General features: G+C 42.6%; 1 protein-coding gene and 1 long non-coding RNA gene across 2 annotated transcripts in view; one reads left to right on the forward strand and one right to left on the reverse strand.

Annotated features, from left to right (window-relative positions):
- The window catches only part of LOC146398637 (uncharacterized), a 145,132-nt gene that overhangs the window by 17,518 nt on the left and 105,578 nt on the right, over positions 1 to 22,036 (forward strand). The gene's annotated exons all lie outside the window — the stretch shown is intronic.
- LOC110255829 (uncharacterized) overlaps positions 15,114 to 22,036 on the reverse strand; it is a 497,148-nt gene continuing 490,225 nt past the window's right edge. The window contains exons 7-9 of the mRNA XM_084982000.1: positions 19,753 to 19,892; positions 18,153 to 18,310; positions 15,114 to 15,670 (exon numbers count right to left, since the gene is read on the reverse strand). The gene's annotated coding sequence lies outside the window, so the exon portion shown is untranslated. The remainder of the gene's footprint in view (positions 15,671 to 18,152; positions 18,311 to 19,752; positions 19,893 to 22,036) is intronic.

Raw genomic sequence — 22,036 nt, forward strand, 5'->3', positions numbered from 1 at the left:
AAATTTAAGTATATATGTAAAGTCATTCTTCTTTGAAAAATTATAAGTATTTTTGACTATTAAATTAAAAATGCCTTGCATAGGAATAAAAATATAGGAAAGTCGGGAAGTGGAAATGAGCACCGTGTTTGCTGAGGAGGGTGGATGGAATAGAAGGTACAAAATGGGGACGGAGTCAAATCACCTGCCCCTAGGCAATCAGTTACTTCTGGAATTTATTAAAAACTACCTCTAAGTTTAATTAAGTTCAGAATTGTCTTGACTCTTTGCCAGGAATTGGACTAAAAATTCAGAGATAAACAAGCCTTAATCCTTTTCCTGGAAGAGTCCAGTAGGAGAGTGAGAGAACCAGGGGGCAGCCACATCATATGTGAGGTCAAATGGAGGCACCGTTGGAGCATCCTCCGGCTTTTCTGGACAATTGCAATAGGCTATGCAACTGAGTCTTAGGATAGAAAACATATTGAAAAAAATCAACTTGGAGTTCCTGTCGTGGCTCAGTGGTTAACAAATCTGACTAGGAACCATGAGATTGTGGGTTCAATCCCTGGCCTTGCTCAGTGGGTTAAGGATCTGGCATTGCTGTGAGCTGTGGTGTAGGTTGCAGGTGCGGTTTGGGTTTCGCATTGCTGTGGCTCTAGTGTAGACCGGTGGCTATAGCTCTAATTGGGCCCCTAGCCTGGGAACCCCCATATGCCGTGAGAATGGCCCAAGAGATGGCAAAAAGACAAAAAAAAAAAAGAAAAAAATCGACTTGAAATGTTCTTACCACAGAAAAAGGAAGGAAGGAAAGAAAGAAGGGAGGAAGGGAGGAAGGAGAGAGAGGGAAAGAAAGGATGGAAGGAAGAAAAGAAAGAGGGAAAGAAAAAGAAAGAAGGAAGAGAAAGAAAGGAAGAAAGGAAGAGAGAAAGAAATGAAGGAAGGAAGAAGAAGAGGAAGGAAGGAAGGACAGAAGGAAGAAAGGGAAAGAAAGAAAAAGAAAGAAGGAAAATTCTCCCATTAAGCCAATAGGAAATAAACCTTTTGGTTTCAGGGTTATCCTGAGGTAACCCTGAAATAGCAACTTTCAGCTATGGGTGTTCACTTTCTATCCTCAAAAACAGCCGAGGACATAGTAGAACCTTCAATAGATTGTTCGGAGGATAGACGAGAGCAGGACACAGAGCAATGAAAACAAAGGGGAGAATGGCGAGGAAAGAGAAATAGGAAAGGAGGCATGGGAAAGGGTGGCAGATGTTTGGGTTAGAATATGCAGGGCCCTTGGGAAGCACTGGAAGCTATATCCTCAGGTAAATAACTTTTTGCTCTTTCAGTCTCAACTAGAGTAACTGGTGAAATTCTTGCCTTCCCCAAGACAATTTTGTCTCCAGTGGGGTGCTTGTTGGGCTCAGGAAGAGTTTTTAAGGCGGCTGTCAACCCTGCCAGCTGTTTTCTTCATCATGGTGAACTGAGAGTTGCATGTCATTCCTGCTTCTATGTATGACTCTCTTCCAACCTGCCTGGTGGCTTTCCCCTTGAAAATGCTAATGATGCAGAGAGTGGAAAGCAGATGCTCACTGTGGCCCCAGGCAGGGTTCTGTCCCTTTTCTGGTCTCTGTCCCCATGGCCAGGGTGAGAGCTCAGAGGCTCTCCCACATTGAGCAGAGGGCTGGGCAGGTGCTCTGGGTCAGGGCCTTCCCTCTATTACACTTTACTGCACAGAGGCCGACGTAGCTCTGGGGTGGCACCTTCTCTGTGGCATTGTTCTGCCAGGGTAGTGGGACCTGTCTGGTGTGCTAAACTAAGCCTAAGCTGGCTGTTCGCGTATTGGACCAAATTACCTGCAAGGTTTGTTACAACTCGGACTGCTGGTCCCCACCCTCAGAGTTTCTCATTTAGTAGAGCCAGGCTGGCTCAGGAATTTGCATTTTTTATTAGTGACCAGGAGATACTGTAGGTCCAGACCTTTAAATATAGCATTTCTCGCTTGGAGAAGCACTGGTCTAAGCCACAACAATGAGCTGGTTGTTCTCTATGCTGCGGCTTAATGCCATTGCAGCTTTCTTCTCTTTTCTTCAGGGGTGGGGGGATGGGGAGAATAGTTATGTGGCTGTTGCAACTCCTCAAGGCAACAGAAACAAATGGGAAGTGGTCAGAATGAGGGATATATTAGAGGTAATGCCCACTGGGTTTACTAGGGAATTAAATGAGGGGTGGAAGGAAAAAGAGAAGCTATGGATAATTTGCAGGATTTGGCTCTGAGTGATGGTGAATTTCCTTCTTTGCAGAGAGTCCCGTAGGGGAATGAGAGAACCAGGGGGCCACGACATCATACATGAGGTCAAACGCAGGCACCTTTAGAGCATCCTCAGGCTTCTTCTGGACGATTGCAGGAGGCTAAGTTAGCAGATTGCGAGGAAGGGGATTCACAGTGGAGAGTGCAGGTTGGAAATCAGTTTGGTTTTAATATCTAATTTGAGATATCCCTTTAAAGCAAGAGTAGAGATCTCCAGTAGGGGTTGATATGTGAATCTCGAACTCAGATAGGAGATATCAATTCTAGGATCAACAGATGGTAAATGATATGAATGCCATGGGCTGGGGACAGATGGGTAGACATGGAAAAGTAGGAGCCAAAAAAAAAAAAAAATAGCCCTGGAACACTCCAGACACTGGGTCCTTTGGCTTCATTATCCCATCAAACCCTCCAAATCCTCTGATGTTAGAGGAAAATAGAGACCTGGGGAAAAAAAGGAAACTTGACCTACAGTTTGTAATTGAGCAGGGCAAAGATTCTGATCTCCTAAGTACAAAAGGCTGTAGTCTTAGCCTCTTTACTACAGTGGGGGGTCTCATTCCGTGATGGCTACACACTAAATTTAAAATTGGTTTAGATCATCAAAGAAAACGTATATTGAAAAGAGTCATTGGAAACACGGACTAATGATCTCAACAGTGAATGCAGCGTGCTGTAATGTATTTTACTTGATCCTTGATAGGTCTTAGCAGTAATGAGGATTATGTCATTTAGATCTTAAGAGATTTATTGTAAGGCTTTGATAAATGCCAAGCCTATCTATGATTGCTGTTCTCTTAAAATAACTCACACAATTAATTTTAAGTGTGTGTAGAGGGGTCAGAGTATAGAAATGGGATCATTCTGTATGAATGATGGATCGTTTTGGGGGCCTGCTAGCCAGAGCTGGAAAGTAGGAATGGAGAATGTCAGCGTGCACACTCACCACCACGCAGCTGCTGCTTGCAAATTGGAAAGAAAAATAACACCAGGCCAACATAAGCAGAGTTAAACTAGAATTTCAGAATTGCCAAAAGCCTAGAAAATCCTCAGAAACAAAAGAAAGGAATAAACCAAGGACTAAATATTTGAGGGCAGCGTTCTGTGAAGAAGGAGGCATGCCTTGGAGGTCCCTCATGGCTCAGCAGGTTATCACTGTGGTTCTGGATACAGCTGCGGTGAGGGTTGGATCCCTGGCCCAGGAGCTTCTGCATGCGGCAGGCATGGTGATAAAAGATTTATTTAAAAACTGAAAATAATTTTTTTTCTTGTCTTTTTAGGGTCACACCTGTGGCATATGGAAGTTCCCAGGCTAGGAGTCCCGATGGAGCTGCAGCTGCCGGCCTGTGCCACAGCCACAATAATGCAGGATCTGAGCAGCATCCGTGACCTACACCAAAGCTCATGGCAGCTCCATATCCTTAACCCACTGAGCGAGGCCAGGGATCAAACCTGTGTCCTCATGGATCCTAGTCATGACAGGACTTCCAAAAGTTGTTATAAAATATTGCTATAAAATACTGAGCCTAACTATTGGAGGTGCCTCTTTGTCTCAGACAAAATCCAGACTCTGGATGTACTCAATTATCATGTGGCTCATTCTAGCCAAAACTGTTCATACAAAGCAAAGAAGGGTCCATTTCTATAGTAATCACATTTTACTATTCAGTCTCTCCCCAGGATGACATTGGGAAAGAGGGAAATTTCCATCATTGGTGCTTTTGCTTCAGACAGAAGTCCCTGTTTTGGAGTTCCCATCGTGGTGCAGCAGAAACGAATCTGGACTAGGAACCATGAGGTTGCAGGTTCGATCCCTGGCCTTGCTCAGTGGGTTAAGGATCCATCATTGCCACAAGCTACAGTGTAGGTCACAGATGCAGCTCAGATCCTTCATTGCTGTGGCTGTGGCATAGGCTAGCAGCTGTAGCTTCAATTCGACCCCTAACCTGGGAACCTCCATATGCCATGGGTGCAGCACTAAAAATACAAATAAATAAATAAATAAATAAAAGTCCCAGTTTCAACCTCTGCTCCACTTCTCCAGCTGAGTAAACTTGAACGTGATAGTCAACCAAATCAGATGGTCAGAATGATGGAGTAGGAAGACTCTGAGTTTACCTCCTCCCCTGCGTGGAAAAAGACTACACTAACTTGCAGAGCCACTTTCTATGAGAACAACCTGATGCTTAACAGAAAGGCTTATCAACAACTAAAGTTATAAAGAAGAAACAACAAGGAGATGGGCAGGAGGGGTGGAGATGCAGGACAGCCCAGACCCACACCCTCGTTATAGGATTCCCAGACATCGCCTCGGAGGACACTCGAGGAAGATGGAGAATAGTATTATTATGCCAGCAGGACCACGGGGAGTCGTTTCCCAATCCTGGACCCCGAACAGAAAGGGGGAGATACATTTGTAGTGCTTGCTCTGTGTCTAACATGCTACATTAACCTTGAGTTACATGCAGGATACAAAAAGATGTTTAGCTGTACAGAGTATCTTATATTGTTACTTTAATGATTAACCTCAAGTACAATCTAGCTATTTTTTGAACATCTCAAGAACAATTGGGGCCTGGAGTTTCTCAGGTCCGAATGACTTTGTTTTTCTCAGAGCCCTCGTATGGGCCACCTTAAGTTCACCAAGATGGATGGTGGCAGCAGATGGCTTCGCTCTTGCCAAGCTCCCTATTCTCTTTTCCACACCCCTCCACCCTGAGTAGGAGACACACAAATGAAAGGATACTCACAATTGCAGACTTTCTTCCCCCAAAGCTAGAGGTCCAAGCTCCTCATTGGGCTCCCCAGTCCAGGAATTCTACACCAGGAAGGAAAGCCCAGAACTTCTGGCTTGAAAACCCAGCAGGGCTTGCATGTGGTAGAACTGGAGTGCTGTGGGGAAGAGAGTTCACTGTTCAAAGGGGCCATGCAAAGTTTCACATGCTCCGAGACTCAGGAATTTGAAAGAAGCCTGATTCAGAAACACTTGCTGATCTTGCGGAGCCTCCTGGGGAGTCAGGAGGCAACTAGGACTCACCATGGGGACGTCGTTGACCAAAAAAAAAAAAAAAAAAAGCACGACCTGACATTGAGAGTTAAATTTTATTTGGGGCAAAATTAGGACTTAAGCCAGGGAGAGAGCATCTCAGGTAGCCCTGAGAAACCGCTCAGAGAAGGTGAGGAGGGAAGCTGGGATATATGAGTTTTTGCAACAAAGGGAAGGTAAGTACCAACAAAAGGTTTACCAATAACTAGATTTGCAAAAAACCAGCTTCCATGGGAAGATGTAAAGGCCTGGGCTTACTAGAATCACTCCTTTGATATGCACCTCAGCTGTGGGGGTAGTTTGCTGCTGGTCTCGTGAAGGTTACTATTAGTCACAGACATCAACCATCACGGAAGGATTTTAGTGATTTTCTTGATACGAGGAGATGCAAGAATTGGGTTCCTCAAGGCTTCTCCAAAATATATCTCACTCTCAGAAGATCTGTTCTTCCAGCTTTCCCGGAGCAGAGTGCCTCACTCCTGGTCTCCACCCTGTGCTCTGCTCAGGGGTGCAGCAGGTCTGCAGCTTCGGTGGCTCAGGATTTAATCTGGGAAGGGGCAGATGACCAGTGCCAGACTCCAGTTCACAAGGGTCAATGCCAATGGCTGTTTTACCAGCTTGTTTTACCGTGAGGGCACTGGTGCTGGCAAGCACCATTTTGGGAGTCCTCCCTCCAGCTCATTAGTGCTGGGAACTTACCAGCCCATCAGCTGGTTGGCATCAGCCCAGGGACCCCCCTCTAGGCTGAACAACTACCCAGGTGGGGATCCTGCTCCACCCACCAGTGGGCTGGCACTGGCCCCGAGTGCCCTGGACCCCAGAGCCAGCAGCCTTCATGGGCCTGGAACCCAGCCCCTCCCCCAAGCAGACCTGCATCTGGCCCTGGACTCTCAGGGCCATGCAGCCAGCCAGGCTGAGACCTGGCTTCTCCCACCAGTGGCCCACGAGTGGGCCAGCAGAGATGCTCATCTCTTTCTCTGATTTACCAGTGTCATAACTGTGTGGGGGGGAAACGTGGTTATTTTGAAATAACCTGTTCCTTCTAAGCCAAAATTAATGCCCTTAATTACCAACATATTCTTTTTTTTAGTACCCACAGTCCCTCTGGTTAATCACTGATAACCTGGTCCACACTTTTGCTTATAGTTGAAATGAGCTATTTTTCCTTAAATTAGCTTTTTCCAAATAGGTAGAATACTTGCTCTATTTTCACACTTGACACCATTACTTTAATATTGCCAGGAAAGCTTGAAATATAAGTGGCTTCTTGATATAAATTCATATAAAATACCTAGATAGTCTTGTCATTGAACTGTTGTGTTCTCCGCTCTATTTATTATGTTATTCATTTCCAGTGTGAAGATTTTTCTCTTAGGTAGAGAAATGTAGAATTTTTTTTTTTTTGTCTTCTTTCTATCATCCGATGGCAATTAGGCCATCTATTTCAAACACTGTGGTTATACCTTTTGTATTCTTCTTGCCCCAAATATAGTTAAAATAAAGCCCTTTTATTTTATTGCTATTATTTTTTTAAGGCCACACCCATGGCATATGGAAGTTCCCGGGCAAGACGTGGAATTGGAGCTACAGCTGCCAGCCTACACCACAGCCACAGCAACGCAGGATCCAAGCTGAGTCTGCAACCTCTACCACAGCTTGTGGCAACGCCGGATCCCTGACCCACTGAGCGAGGCCAGGGATCGAACTTGTATCCTCATGGATACTCGTCTGATTCCTTTCGGATTCATTTCCTCTGTGCCACAGTGAAAACTCCTAAAATAAACCCTTTTAATTCTCAGCCATTCTTTTCAAGTCTTAGTTCATTCTGGGTTTTTAACCTTCCTCAGGCAGAGCTCAGAGGATCCTAATACTCCTGTATATTTGGTCCTGGGTGTAGACCTCTCTTGCTCTCTCTTGCACATGTGCTTCAAAAACCAATCCACTTAATAGAGATTTGTTGCCACTCTGGCTTTCTCTTTTTCTTCCTTTGTATTTGTACACTCAGAATTTAAGACAGAAAAAACATTTGATTTCCCTTTTGTGAATGGTAGGGTCTCCTCTGGATCTGAGCCTATGATCATGGCTTTCTCTGACAGGCACCAAAGTGTATGAATTAGCTCCTAAGGAAGTTGCCCATCTGTATGGTTATTTGGGTATAGGTCTGTTTCTCACACCAGACTCAAACTCCATGAGGGAAGGAATGATGGCTCTTTTTCTATCAGTTTTCTCAGCAATTCGCACAGAGCCTAGCACATAAAAGGCCCTCCATGAGAACTCATTGAATGCAATTATTTAAAACATATTCGCTCTGAGTGTTTGCTTGCCCTCAGCATTGCAAGAACTCGGGTGCTTGAGTTTTCTGAACACTGAGAATAGGTTAACACAACAACAATAGATGGTTTTCCTTGTTTGAAATCAGAGGAAAAAGCTGGCATCAGAGTTTTTTCCTTTCTCTCTCTCTCCCCCAACTAAAACTGCTAAAATGGTCACAGACTTAGAGCAGATGAAGGTCAAAGAATCCCCCTGCTTAACTTACATTTGTTCAACCCCTAAATCATTTATTTCCAACCAAGCCCAAAGCCACAAGGCAAAAAATCACATTTGAAGCTCACAATTGCTGTCTGACTCATTTCTCTTGACTGGGTGGATTCAGTCAAGGTCCAGTATGACAGTGTCCCAACCCAGCCCTGTGGACAGTGTGTGGAAAGGTCCAGAAGTCACTGACACACAGTGATGAATTTGCAGAGGGCTGGGCATGAGGTAAGGGCTGGAGTCGCCATGACTGGTTGACTGGGAGGGACCATTTATGTTTCTCTTGTTATTTTTTTCAGACTATCTTAAATTGAGAATGTTTTCAAAACAAAGCAGAGGGGTAGATGAGGAAGAAAAATATTGCTGAATATAACTTTAAAGTATTTCAATAGATTTCGAATAACCTTATCCATGTGGAAGGAACTGGCATTTCATGCAGCAGAATCTGAAATGACGTTAAAGCTGCCCACCTCTGAACAGTGTGTGGAGTGTGGGGTTGAACTTAAAACCATATTCAGGGAATGTCAAAACATGGTAGGCTGAGCTGAAGCCTCCCTCCAAAAATATTGTATTGAGTAAAAAACAAACAAACAAAAAACCAACTAACCACACAAAAACCCCCTACATATTAGAGCTTCAAAGAACAGATATTCCCAGGATGCAGGGTAAGAGGAAACCGCTATCTCTAGGGTGCATCACAGGGGTTTGTGACCTGAACTGCAGGTCCAGCAGCCACTGAGGGACTGGGTGTGGCTCTGTCATCCAGGAAGGCTGCTGTCCATGTTATACTCTTCATATCTCTAAACCGCCAGTAAAGTCTCTTTAGAAGCCACAGACTGATGTTTTTTTTTTATTTAAGAAAAAATGGTTTTATTTTATTTGTATTAAAGTATAGTTGATTTACAGTGTTGTGTCAATTTTTGCAGTACAGCATAGTGACCCATTTATACTTATAAATACCTTCTTTTTCTCACATTATCCTTCATCGTGTTCCATCCCAAGAGACTGGATACAGATCCCTGTGCTACACAGCAGGGTCTCATTGCCTGTCCACTCCACATGCAATAGTTTTGGCTCTAGTCTGCTCCCTGGAAGAGGGGGAGCAGGGCTCCCTCTAATGGGCTAAGAGGAGGGCTTTGAAGCCTTCTCCAGGGGAGGGCAGAGTAGCCCTGGGGTCAGTCCATCAGTGACCACCCGAGGGCACTAAGGACTGATGCTTGGTCACAGAGTGACTGGGGGGGGGGCCCTTTCAGGGAGGGGAAATTCTCTTTATTTGACCCTTAGAGCTCAGGCCATAATCATATATGTATGGAAGAAAGGCATTTCTTTATTTTGAAGCCAAAAACAAATGCAATTTTGATATAGGGATCATATAACCTGGAATGGAAGGAGGCTTAGCATCTTTCTATTTTACAGCTAGTGAAACTGAGGACCACAAAGGTTCCCATAAGTTATGGAAAAGCTGATACCTTGAGTGAGGAGTCTAGCTTCCCATTCACAATCATAGGGCAATTCAGCCCGGGATGGAAGCTAATAGAGCTCTGGAGCCAGCCAGTCTTAGTTTGAATCCAGGCCAAACCCCTTCCTAAAAGAGGGACCCTGGGCAAGCTACTTAATTCCCTGCACCTCAGTTTCCTCATCTGTCAAAAGGGGGATAGCAATACCACTGAACTCACATGGATGCTGAGAAGTTAAATGAGTTGAAACACGTACTTGGATGTGAATATCATTAAGTATTCAGAAAATTCTAGCTATTGTCATGAATCTTGATTTGGCCTCAACCTATCTTTCCCGCCTCAAGTCTCCCACAAGCCCCTCCCCCATCACTCAGTGCTTTTGCCAAATCAGGTCCCCCTGCTTGTCACTCAAAGAGAGAAGCCAATGTTGGTAGAAAAGAGAGTTGCTTTTATTTTATTATTATTTATTTTTATTTTTATTTTTTACTTTTTATGGCCACACCCGAGGCATATGGACGTTCCCAGGCTAGGGGTCGAATCGGAGTTGTAGCCACCAGCCTAGGCCAGAGCCACAGCCGCACGGGATCCCAGCCGTGTCTGCGAACTACACCCCAGCTCACAGCCAAGAGAGTTTTCCTCGTGGAAAAGAAATCCTTAACCCACTGAGCAAGGCTAGGGATCAAACCCATCCTAGTCAGGTGTGTTAACCACTGAGCCACAAAGGGAATGCCCAAGAAAGTTGCTCTTAATTAGAATGCCAGCCATCTGGGGAGATGGTGGACTCAGTGTCCCCCAGAAACCACCTCCAAAGATTCTGCTCAGCCAAAAACTTTTTAAAGGGACAAAGGGAAGTGATCCCAATTAATAACTGAGATAGTAGGTCAGCGTCGTGGCCATCTCCCACTGTGTGCGGGTTTGTCATATATGTGTGATCTTTCTTTCCATGCTCTCTTGTTCAGTTTGATCACACAGTGTGTTTGTGAGATTAAGGAAGGAGAGGCTAGGAGAGAGATCTAATCATCCATTAATGACTTATTCTGCATTTCTACTTTGATCTACAGAAAGAACTAACAGATCAGGCAAGGTATTGTGTGATCAAAAGATTTGAAAGGTGTGGGAGTTCCCGTTGTGGCTCAGTGGTTAACAAATCTGACTAGGAACCATGAGGTTGTGGGTTCCATTCCTGCCCTTGCTCAGTGGGTTAAGGATCTGGCGTTGCCGTGAACTGTGGTGTAGGTTGCAGACGCGGCTTGGATCCCGAGTTGCTGTGGCTGTGGTGTAGGCTGGCGGCTACGGCTCCGGCTCCGATTGGACTCCTAGCCTGGGAACCTCCTTGTGCCTCAGGAACGGCCCAGGAAAAGACAAAAAGACCAAAAAAAAAAAAAAAAAAAAAAAAGATTTGGAAGGTGTATTAGGGCCAGAGGTGAGTAGAGCAGGGGGTGCCGGGTTTAAGGTTAGTGACAAGACAGTAGGGCCTCCTGCAGAGAGCTCTTTCCTGCCAACAGCTGCTTGCGCCACGCTGCCCACATAACTTGCAGTTTCCAGAAACATTTTCATGCCCACATGCTCTTCTCTCTGCCCGGAATGATTTTCTGCTTCCTTCTACCTGTCTCAATGCTGAAATTGAAAAATCTATCTTTTACTTCACAACCTTCATCCAAGCTTCTCTGTCATCCTCGCTCCTGCCGTGACACGTTCTGTTCCGTCGTCTGTCCATTCTCCTTTTCCACTGGCAGCTTTGCTGTTCCTGTTGAGGCTGGCTGTGGCCCCAGAGCCCGTGTCACACTCTTTCAGATAAGCAGGTTTCCATCACTCAGAGTTAGTATGCAAGTACCACCCACCGGTCTTCCTCGGAGGATGCCAAGTCCTTTCCTGCTGCATCCGTCTCTACTTTACAAATGAAGAGCACAGAGAAGATGCATGTCCTTGTCCCTACTGGGCCCATGGGCTTCTACTCACAATTTCTCATTGGATTCTCTTAAAATACTTGTTAGCCCAATCCTTGCTCAAAATCTGCCTGTGTAGCATTTTCCAGCCAGAGTGCTGTCGACTGAGAGTAAGGCAGCGCTTGACTCCACTTCAGGGCTATGACTCTCTAGAAGAAAACAAAGTTCTCTGTTCTTGGTTTTTCCATCCAGAAGCATAGCCGTTCCCTCTGGGACCGTAGTGTGGCCAAGAGAGTTTTCCTTGTGGGAAAGAAATGCTTGAGTTCTATTTTTCTCTGTAAAGGCAGGGAAGATATTGGTGTCTTTCATCAAACCTGTGTCGTGGAGGTGCTGTGAAGATTAATGAGCTAATGTTTATGAAGTGCTTTCCTCTGCCTCGAGGAAAAAAGGAGATAAAAAGAGCCACTCACCCGAACCCCTTCAATTTAAGTGAACCTTTTCTGACCCACTCATTAGAGTTCATTTTCAGCACTGAGATTCTTGAAAGCCTGTATGAACAACTTGCAATTTACCAGAGGCTTCATTTTCATATTTGAGAGGAGGGAAGAGTGAGTTTTTGATCTAGTTCTCTCCTTTCTTTCTCTTTCTTTCTTCCTTCCCTTTTTTTTTTCTTTTTTCTTTTTTTTTTTTTTTTTCTGCTTTTAAGGACCACTCCTGCAGTATAGGGAAATTCCCCAACTAGGGGTCGAATTGGAGCTGCAGCTGCCAGCCTACACCACAGCCAGAGCAACGCAGGATCCGAGCAGCATCTGTGACCTACACCTCAGCTCACGGCAACACCAGATCCTTCACCCACTGAGTGGGGCCAGAGATTGAACCCACATCCTCGTGGATGTCATTTGGGTTCGTAACCAGCTGAGCCACAATGAGAATTCCCTCTAGTTCTTATTATTAATTTTATTTATTTATTTATTTATTTTTATTTTCCCACTGTACAGCAAGGGGGTCAGGTTATCCTTAGTCTTATTATTAATTTTAAATTTGTGCTTCCTGACAAGAATTCTTACTGATAAGGGCAAAGAGGGGTTGGTAACAGAAAAGGAATGTTCTGAAAGCTCCAGCATGCAAGGCAGGACTCGCTAGCTGCCACTATTGACAAGAAAACAATAAGGCAAATATTTTAATTAACTTTTTTCATCAAAGAAGAACTGCATTTACCCGCAAGTCTGGGAGATATACAGGGATGCGCCTCTTGAAGAAACTTTGGGTAGCTAAGTAGAAATCTCTCATTCAGTCAAAAGCCATTCTACTGAATTCAATAAATCCTTACTCGTTCCTCAGATTGAACTTCATGGGCACATCTGTTACATAATGCATTGTGATTACACACGACTGCTGAAATTGTTTACAGAGAGCTTTCTACATCTGTTGGTATGGCTGCCTCACAGACAGACTACGTGGAGAATTAGTTATGGTCTATAAAGGCTACAGCAGCGCTCACTCTCTAGCGTGATCACCAAGGCTCTGGGGTGAGCCACTCAGGTCTCTGATGGGAAAACATTCAAGAGGAGGTTCTGGCCCAAGAGGGAACCCAACCCAAGCATGTCTCTTATCTCATATGACTAAATTCAGCTAAGTCACTGGTAGCTCCTGGATCCCTCTTCCCAACGGGATAAATTACATGCACAATCACTGGGCTTTCAGAAACCGCTGTGATACTTGTCATAGAAGATTCAAATATGCCCGATAGAAAAACTACCCTTAGCTGTAATTGTCCTTATTCTTAATATTATCCTTAGCCACAATGATAATTATATACTCATACTCAGGTGAATATGTCAACTGATTGATAGATTAATCAATCTTACCTGCTTTTGAGTGAACCATAAAAATGTCCCTAAATAATCATCTGATAAAATAAAGGTTGATAAACTACTTGAGTCACGTGGAAAGGGAAAAACAACATAGTAAATTCAACTTATACATGAATGTTTACTTTGCCTGTAGTATTTCTGTTATAACATGAACGATTTAAAAATTAGGATAATTAGGATAAATTTACAAATCTAATAAGCTCCCCAAAAAGGTGGAGAAAGAACACATGTGCATAACTAACAGTATAGAGGATACAGTGTGACCTAACTGTTATCAGAGAAAAACAAAGCCCTCTGAATGTGTAGGAGGAGGATGGAGGTTGCTTTGTTTGAAAAGGAAAAGGGAGGAGTTCCCGTTGTTGCTCAGTGGTTACAAACCCAACTAGTATCCATGAGGATGCGGGTTGGACCCCTGGCTTTGCTCAGTGGGTTAGGGATCCAGCATTGCCATGAGCTGTGGTGTAGGTCTCAGACGTGGCTTGGATCCCAAGTTGCTGTGGCTGTGGCGTATGTTGGCAGCTACAGCTCTCATTTGACCCCTCGTCTGGGAACTTCCATGTATCTCAGTTGTGGCCCTAAAAAGAAGAAAGAAGAAAGGAAGGAAGGAAGGAAGAGGGAAAGAAAAAAAGAAAGAAAAGAAGAGGAAAAAGGAAAAGGGAGAGTTTCATAGAAGAGGTATTACTGAGCTGGATCTTGAATAAAGGGTGGAATTTGATGGTGAAAATGCAGGGAAAGGGCATCATAGGCAGAGGGAACAGCAATGTAAATTGATGGGGACACAAACCTTCTATAATTGAAAAATTGTTTAAGTGGAATATAAAAAGCAAGTAGTAGTAGGAGATACTTTTTTAATCTACCGTAGGGTTTCTTATCTGTAAAATGGGCATAAAAATAATTGTACCTACTCCATGAAATCATATGAATTGATACATGTGAATTTCTTGGTGCCAAACACAGACAAGCTTCTTGATAAATGGTCGCAACTGCTTCACATTGTAAATTTTTGTGAACATTCAACGGAACTTGAAAGAAAGCATACTCACTCTTTATATGGAATTTTGGTCAATTTGTGTCAATTTGATCACTCTTATAGTGTTCAGATTGTCCATCTGCTAGCTTAGTTGATCATTTGTGGTCTAGAGCAGTAGTCGGCAAATCACAGGCAGCAGTCAACGCCTACCCACCTCCCCTCCTACACACAACCTGTGTTTGTTTTGTTGTTGTTGTTGTTTGTCTTTTTTTTTTTTTTTTTTTTTTGCTATTTCTTGGGCCGCTCCCACGGCATGTGGAGCAGGCTAGGGGTCCAGTCAGAGCTGTAGCCACCGGCCTACACCACAGCCACAGCAACTCGGGATCTGAGCTGCGTCTGCAACCTACACCACAGCTCACGGCAGCGCCGGATCATCAACCCACTTAGCAAGGGCAGGGATGGAACCCGCAACCTCATGGTTCCTAGTTGGATTCGTTAACCACTGTGCCACCACGGGAACTCCCACACAACCTGTTTTTGTAAATAAAGTAATACTGAAACACAGCCATACCTATTTCTTTACACGATGTCTCTGGCAGAGTTGTATGTTTGTGACAGAAACCGTGGCCTTTGGTAGTCATTTACTGTCTGGCCCTTGCTAGAAAAATTGGCCAATTCTCTGGTCTAGAGAGGCAAAATTCAATTTCTTGTTATTATTTTGTTTCCGACTTTCTTCTTGAACTTATAGCAATTTTCAGTACTGGCATTTTTGGTTGTTACCTGATGTTTAAAGGTTGACTGTGGCACTTAATTTTTATCATTTCGAAGAGCTACTATTTGTCTTAATTTAAGTTTTTCCATTAAATGTGTCTGCTATCCATAGTATCAACTCCTGTTATCTCTTTATTTGCATCTCTCCAGGTACATCTTTATCCTTGTAGAGCCACTTTGTTATGATTGCATCTCTTTCAACAAATATTTAAAATTTAATACGATGCAAGGTGAATTTATCACATTGGCCTACATTATTATACTCACTGTCCTTAACCTTAATACCATCATTTTATTTGATATTTTTCTTTGTACCTATCTTTTGCTCTATGGGATGCATGTGTGTGTGTGTGTGTGTGTGTGTGTGTGTGTCTGTGTGTGTGTGTCTGTATATGAGAGAAGGAGAAATGAAGGGAGAGAAAGAAAGAGAAACAGAGAGAGAGGAAAGAGAAAAATCCAACAGCAGATAGCAGAATCCACTGTAGATAATTTGAACAGAAGAGGATTTACTACTAGGCAGGTACTTCAGTAATTTGTGAAACTGTTGGAAAGGCTGGGAGAATGGGCTCCAGGCAGAGCTCCTTTCTCTTAGGATTGCCCTGCTCAGCCATGTGTGTGGTCGAGAAGCTTGAGGTCATGTCTACAGGAACCTATTGAAGCAGAAAGATGTGACCGTGGCCCTCTGTTTGTCCCATCAGGAAAACCGCCATCCCCATTGTGGCTGGTGCTTTTTCCTGGGCCACAGTGCTGCCTGCCACTGTGATCTCTATTAGGAAACGAACGGTTTGTACTCCTCCTCCTTCTTACTTCCATGTTCAAATCACAGGGAATGTACCTGTCCGGTAGGTCCTGACACCATCTGGAAGACAAGCGCATGGAAGTCTGGGAAAAGTGCAGATTTTAGCTGTCCGTTCTCTGCAATATAGGGAGGCATTTAGCAGTATAAATTGCTGAGCAAGCCAATCTACCATACCCATCACTTGCTGTTCTTCCCTGCTTTGAGTAGTGTTCACGGGGAATAATATAGATGAGTTTAAATAATACACCTGCATTTCTGTTTCTTAATTTATCAATATTAACTGGGATCTACTGCCTCTCACATGTGAAATATGAAGTCTCCGACTTACTCCTTTTTCTCGGAAATATGAAAGATGAAGCAATACACTCACTTTCATGTCCATTTTCCCCCTCATCTTTCTCATACTTTATATAAACCTTTCTTGAGGTTTATAGCATTTACATTCTGTCCTATCACTGTAATTCACCCAGGGATTGGCAGTTCTACACCTTTATAGATTTAATTATACTGAAAAAATTTTCATACTATGCCATTTTCCTTTCTGGCTTCTTTAATTTGACATATTTCATGCGTGGCTGTATTTCATTAACAGATATGTCTACCTTGTAGCATATTAGTAAAAATTGAAATAATGTACATAGAATGCCTGGTACATAATACTGCTTAATGCTAGGCCATTCCTATTGTGGTTATTATTTTTTTTAATTAATAAAAGAAAATAAATTGAAAGGATGAAATTGAGAACACAAAAAAAGATAATGGTAGAACACAGTTCATGGCATATGGATCCATTTTGAGCCCTGTTTTTTGTTTTTTTTTTTTCCCTGAGCATCAGGACTGCTAGAATTGAGTCTCCTATGATAATATATTATGACATTAAAGTAGATAACTTGCCCAAGGTCAGAGAGTCATAAGTTTTCTGAAATATGACCCAAGAAATTGTAGAGTCACCTATGACCTTGGGCAAGTTATCTAGTTTAACGGGCCTCAGTTCAGCCACCTATAAATTGAAACAGCAGCGTTCATAATCCCTTCAGCCTCTTACTACTCTATATTGTATTTTCATGACTCTTGGTGGATTACCTGTAACTATTTTTAGAATCTAAGTTTGCCTTTTTCCAGGTGTTCTGAATGTTTCTTGACATATTTTCTGCACAGTCAGTTGATGTGTTTGACAGGCAAAGCCAACTAATTCTGATACTAATCTAAGAAGTCTATAACTAAAAAGGAAATTTATGTTATACTTATCAAAATCAAGGGTAATAATCTTTTGCTTATCTACTGGTCATGTCAGATAAACATATACCATATGTATAATTAAAATATGACTTTATTTGTATTCAAGTCCGGGTAGTAGTTTCAGAAGCTCTGGTGCTGTTTTGGGTATTTATTTGAAAAAAAAAAAAAACTCCAAATGTCAGTGGGAAAAAAAATGTATATATATATATATACATATATAAAAATATATGTATATATATATTTTTTTTTTCTGGTGGCTTCCAAAAGACTGAAAGTCTCGTTAAAATGAGGGATATTATCGAAACTAAAGTGAAACAAGAAATAAGGAAAAACCTCATGACCTCATGCATGACTAGGGGTTATTTTATGATTGTGCAGTGGTTACAGGCTTCTTAAGCTGTGGTCTGGAACATTCAATTGAAACTCACTCATAACTAGATATCATGATATTGGTTTTCTGAAATATGATCCAAGAACATTTAAAACACTTAAGAACTAACACAGCAATGATTTTTCAAAATGCTCATATCGTGGAAATTGGAGGTGATAGGAGAACGTACCAGTGAAAACAAAATATTAACATTTGATAGGCAGACATTTTCCGAGTCTGCAACGAGGAATAGAAATTTCATTAAGAGGTACATTTGCAGTGGCAAATCTTAACCAAGGTTGTTATGGAAAGGTTAGTAATTGTGTCTGCATGTTCTAAGTCTATATTTAGTGTCTGGAATTCATGTTAGTTCAAGTAACTCTAAATAAAAAACTAGCTGCTATCCAGGCATCTCTGACTTTGGAATCCCACAAAAGAAAGGGCTCCCTGGAATCCATTTGCAAAATTTGAAAATGAATCTTATATTTCTTTTAGAAGTGGGCGTTATGAATTGTTTAGCACAGAGACCACACCATATATAGTCAAAGCAAGCAGTTCAGAAAAGTCAGATCCCCGGACAAGAGTTACACCTCAAAAAGGGTTGGGTTCTTTTTCAAAGAGAGCATCTGTAGCATCTGTGTGATATTGAACTTAGGAGGAAAACTATATTATTTGCATATTTGTTGGTATTGCACAAACCCTTCCACTTTCCAGCTTGGTGAATTTGGGAAAGTAGTTTTGTCTCTGCTGAGCTACCTGCTAAGGTTATCATGGAAAATGATAAAACTCTATACAGATGTAATATTCTTGCATAACTGCATTTTGAAAAGAGTGACATCAAAAATTAGTTAAGCACAAATTGGAATTCCTGTTGGCAGCTCAGCAGAAACCAATCCAACTAGGAACCATGAGGTTCTAGGTTTGATCCCTGACCTTACTCAGTGGGTTAAGGATCCAGTGTTGCCGTGAGTTGTGGTTTAGGTCACAGATGGGGCTTGGATGCCACATTGCTGTCGCTGTGGTGTAGGCTGGCAGCTGTAGCTCCGATTAGACTCCTAGTTTAGGAATTTCCGTGTGCCACAGGTGTGACCCTAAAACGCCAAAAAAAAAAAAAAATTAAATTATTTAAGCACAAGTCAATTAATTAGAGATGAGGGGATTTTTTTTAATTAAATTTTTTTTAAATTTTTTGTCTTTTCTAGGGCCACACCTGAAGCATATGGAGGTTCTCAGGCTAGAGGTCTAATCAGAACTGCCAGCCTACACCACAGTAACAGCAATGCCAGATACGAGCCACATCTGTAACCTACACCACAGCTCACAGCAACGCCAGATCCTTAACCCACTGAGTGAGGCCAGGGATCAAACCTGCAACCTCATGGTTCCTAGTCTGATTTGTTAACCACTGAGCCGCAAGAGGAACTCTGACTTTTTTTTTTAAAAGCAACATTTAAATACAATGCAATGGCTTAATATAGGAATAGGAACAACTCTTATCACTGTTTTCTTAACTACAGTTCACTTTTTATTGTTGATAATGGATTATCTACACAGCAATTTATCAACAGTGAAACTTCCTATCCTCCACAGAAAGATTGTGCTAAGATTTGATTACTTATCAGGGGGATTTTTAATTAAAACGCAAGGAATGATGCTGGTGGAATCTGCAAGGTGAAACTGTTTAAGTTTTTCTCTCTATACTAAACCCAGAAAAGGACATTTAAGACATATTGCAGTTTTTACCCCTACCTCAGCTTCCTAGAGACTTAGAGAAAAAGTCCAGCATCACCTGAAATTATTTAGTAATCGTATCTTGGTGATTAAATATCTTGTGTGTAGGACATGGTCCTCTGGCCCTAGAACAATGGTTGTCAAATTTTGATGTGAATCAGGATCACCTAGAAGATGGGCTCAAGTCCACACACTGGTGGATCCCACTCTGAATTTCTGATCATGTAGATCTGGGATAGGAGCCAAGAATCTGCATTTCTAAATAGTTCCAGGTCATGCTGAGGCTACAGATTTGGGGACAAGTCGAGAACCAATTCTTAGATAGAGGGACAAGAGATGGTATGTGACTTATACTCCACTTATCAGGGTTGGGAAGCCATTGCTGCTCCGGGTAGACCAGTTGTCCTGAGAACACTCTTTTTGCCCATGCGGGGTGCACAAGAGCAGCGTTTACCACACTGACCCATCTTATGCTGACCCACTGCCCCCTAGCGAGACACTTTTTTTTTGTCTTTTTAAGGCTGCACCTGCAGCATATGGAGGTTCCCAGGCTAGGGGTCAAATTGGAGCTACAGCTGCTGGCCTACACCACAGCTACAGCAACACTGGGTCTGAGCCACATCTCTGACCTACACCACAGCCAAGGCAACGCCGGATCCTTAACCCACAGAGACCAGGGATCAAGCCCTTGTCTCATGGTTACTAGCTGGGTTTGTTACCACCAAGCCACGATGGGAACTCTGCGAGACAGTTATTTGTTCTGTCGGTGTCTGCAGGCAGGGAGCAACCTGCTATGACATACCTGAAATGTAGCTCTTAAATGACTTCATTTCTCTTCTTATCAATTGTGTAGTGACTTTCTCCAGTGACATTATCTCATGTTCTCAAGTTCTTGAGGGCGTTTCTCTGTTATCCTCATATGGTTCTTGTAACTTTTTCCTTCTTAAAAATAAATATATTCACATTGTTTACAAGAAAAGACTAACTCCCCTGCCTTCCTTATTGGGCTAATTGAGACCATCAAATGAGAAGAGCGCTGGATGAATGCCTATAAACTGCTGCATAATGGCAGGTAACAGATTCAGAAAAGGTATTTAAAAGTTAGTTATGTGATAGAACAAAACCCAAATGCGTTTGGCTTCTGTCACAGAGCTAATCTATAACAACAAAAAAAGAAATTAAAAAAACAAGTAAGCCCAGGAGGTTGTAGGTAAGAGGGGTGCTGAACCTTAGTATAAGCTACCTAGAGGAGGTTGTGTCTCATTTAGGTAGACGTGTTTTATAACTTCTTGGAGAACACAAGATTGAAAAGAGGACAGTTGATTTTAAATAGATGTGCCTGAATGATCCTTCCTACAAAACAGAAACAGATCATGGACATGGAGAGCACACTTGTGTTTGCCAGGGGGGAGGAGGGAGAGAAGGGGATGGATGGGAGTTTGGGGTTGGTCGATGCAAACTATTACATTTAGAATGGATAAACAATGGGGTCCTACTGTCCAGCACAGGGAACTGTGTCTAGTCTCTTGGGTTAGAACATGATAGAAGATAGTACGGAAAAAAAAAATAATAAGAATGTGTGTGCAGGCACGTGTGTGCGCTGGGTCACTTTGCTGTACAGCAGAAATTGGAGCAACATTGTAAATCAACTATGCTTTAATAAAAAATTTAAAAAAATAGATGTGCCTGTTCTTCTTGGTAATCCAATAACAGACTATTATTTAAGTAAATCTCTTTTGGGTTCAACTACTTCTTATTAGTGTAAATAAGACTCTGATGCCATATCCTGTATGTCACAATATGAGGTCCCCTGCCTGCATTTTCAGTGGTGGTGAAAAATTCAAACGTGCTCATGTGTGGTTACTGGTTGGTTAGCTGGTGTTGGCTTCGCACCCTTCTCTTTTCTCCCTCACTTCTCCTATTGCCAGTCAGAATTTCTGCAGGAAGGATGCTCTTCGCTGGAATGAGGGAAATGTAATGGATACAAAGTAAAAATGGCCCCAGAGAAATGAAAAGGCTGGGAACTTTTCCCCAAGAACTGAGACCCTTCTCCGAACTCAGTAACCACTCACAGAGGGTTAGTCATCCCATTCTCCTCTCCTAATTCTAGTTTCACGAAATTGGGGTAGGAAGGTGAAGCTTTGGTTGGGGAAACAGAAACTGTAAAGCTGAACTATGTGAAAGGGGCATAGCTTGGTGATTTTTTGATACAAGAGACCATTGGTTCACCTTCTCTCTCTCTCTCTTCTCTCATCTTGTGGGAGTGCCAAGAACTGGAGCTGGCTTTGCTTTATGATTCAAAAATATTTTTATTCCTAAAGGACTAAGGGACCAGGAGGACCTGAGAGAAATTTTGGACTAATATTTAAGGGAAAGGAGAATGGATTTTAGAATAGAATTAGTCTTATCCAAGTCTTATCCAGCCTAGTCCACCAAGGGAGAAAAACTAAAAGGGATTCAGGGGGAAACATAAATTCCTGCATCTTGCTGGAGTGGCCCCTCTTGCATCATTCAGGAATTTAAGGAAAATGTTAAATCTATAGATACATTAATATAGTTCCTGGGATTTGTTTTAAAGTAACCCAGTGGAGGGTGGGAGGGACACATGTGTGTAAATATACATAAAACAGCTTTTGTCACATACTTTTTGTTGTGCAAATTGGGGGAGAGTTTCTTTTCTTTCTTTCTTTTTTTTTTTTTGTCTTCTGTCCTTTTAGGGCCACACCCGTGCCACATGCAGGTTCCCAGGCTAGGGATCTAATCAGAGCTGTTGCTGCCGGCCTACACCACAATGCGGGCTCCGAGCCGTGTCTGCCACCTTTACCACAGCTCACGGCAATGCCAGATCCTTAGCCCACTGAGCGAGGCCAGGGGTCAAACCCGAAACTTCATGGTTCCTAGTTGGATTCGTCTCTGCTGCGCCACGACGGGAACTCAGAGAGTTTCATTTTACTCTTCTGTCTACTTTTAAATTCTGTGCTTAACGTTCAGTAATAATAACCTAACCATGAAAGAAAAGAAAAGAAAATTACTAGGTGATTTTGGATCTATAGAATCAATGGGAGAAAATAAAACCCAAAAGTTGG

This window comes from Sus scrofa, chromosome 11 (genome assembly GCF_054392235.1).
Source record: "Sus scrofa isolate SSC_HxYL_T2T_F1_AM1 chromosome 11, Sscrofa_HxYL_maternal_Yorkshire_Landrace_v2.0, whole genome shotgun sequence".
Lineage (NCBI taxonomy): Eukaryota > Metazoa > Chordata > Mammalia > Artiodactyla > Suidae > Sus > Sus scrofa.